The sequence below is a fragment of the Pinus tabuliformis genome, chromosome 5_1, assembly GCF_031772625.1.
Source record: "Pinus tabuliformis cultivar Carrire ecotype Pingquan chromosome 5_1, CPIR1, whole genome shotgun sequence".
NCBI classification, from domain to species: Eukaryota; Viridiplantae; Streptophyta; class Pinopsida; order Pinales; family Pinaceae; genus Pinus; species Pinus tabuliformis.
Window position 1 is genome coordinate 56447003 of NC_142305.1, and position 1748 is coordinate 56448750.

A 1748-nucleotide genomic window follows, 5' to 3' on the forward strand; every position below is an offset into this window, starting at 1 on the left:
TACTTAGGATTCCATCTCAAGCCAAACTACTACAAAATTGAATTTTGGTAATGGCTTATTGGAAAACTGGATAAGAGGCTTTCGAATTGGAGTCACAAATGGCTATCTCGAGTTGGTTGATTGGTTATGGAAAAGTTAGTTTTAGAAGCCATTCCTCTCTATTGGACGACCCTTGCATGGATCCCCAAAGGTGTTTTGGAAAAATGTAGGCGAATTTGCTTCAAATACATATGGGAAGGGATGGTGGAAAAGAATGTTTTACCTGGGGTTAAATGGGCGTGAATTGTCAATCCAAAAATGTTGGGGGCATGGGGGCCTAAAAATATCTTTTACCTTGCAAAAGCTCTAGCATCAAAGAGTGGTTGGAGCTTGTTGCCCATAAAAAGTACCTGGTCCGAGGTTGTGATTCAAAAATACATCATTTCCATGTCCCTAGAAATCTAGATTAGACTTCCTAACAAGCTGAAAGGAAATACATCTATTGTATGGTGGGGAGTTCTAAACTGTTTCAACTTGATAGCCTCTTATATTTCCTGGAAGATTGGAAATGGCTAGAGGCTCAGGTTTGGATATGAACCTTAGCTTGACAGTGAGGGATAACATATCGTCCCCCAAGAAATCAGCCTATTCCTTCGGGATGAGGTTTTCACTCACCTATCCCAAGTTGCAAATTATTGTACTACTACGATTTGGAGACAGGGGTGGCCTACTATTGAAGACTTAAATATCCCCGTGGAGTTTCGAGAGGAATGAGGGAATTTTGTGGGGGCTCTTGAAAGAGGATATACCAGGTTAAATGATTAGGAGGATGAATTGATTTGGACTTTGTCCCCTCTTGTTATTTATACACCTAAACTGGAATACATTCACATCATGGCTCAAAATCAACTTGGCGATCCTGAATGGTTGTGGAGTTGTGTGGAAGTAAAAATGCCACCCTAAATTGAAACTACTCATGTGTATAATGGATGGAAAAATTCCCACCTGGGAGGTAATGAAGGGAAGGTATATGGTCGGTTCGGACTGGTGCTCGCTTTACAAAAACTCTTGTGAATCTCTGAATCATTTGATTGTTTCGTGCACCTTCACACAACAAATTTTGGATGGAGTCTCAGGCTATCGTTTTCTCACCCTGCAGATGGAATGAGGATCACTTTGCAGTTGCCTGGTTATCATGGGAAAAATATCGAGTGAACATGCCGATTCATGTTCTACCTTTCATTATGTATTGGTGTGTTTGGATTACTTGGAACAAGTCGATTTTCAGAGATCTTGTTTCCTACCCTAGGAATATTGTAGTGGAAAGCATTGCCATCTTATGTCATTATCCACAAATCAAAAGCACTGCTCCTATTAGACATATTAGAGAGGAAATTTTTGACAATGAAATACCCTGGGGTTTTTTCGATGGGGGTGGTTCAAAAAAATGGGCTACAAGTGGGTGGTGGTTTTATTATCTTCATGTATGATCAACATTCCTATCATGTAAAAATTGGTCTCGATAGTGGTACCAACATCAAGACTGAAAAATTGGCCTACAAGTCCCTAATTGCTTTTGCTAGGGAGAAAGTGTGTGAAAGTTTGCAAATTATGGGGGACTCTTTCTTGGTGGTTAATTGGGTGAATGGTGTGCAAAATTGTAGGAACATGTATTTGGATAACATTGTGATGGATATCATAAAGCTATGTCTTGATTTTGTTCACTTATTGTTGAAGTTTCTAAATTTACTTAGTTAGAAACCCTCCAT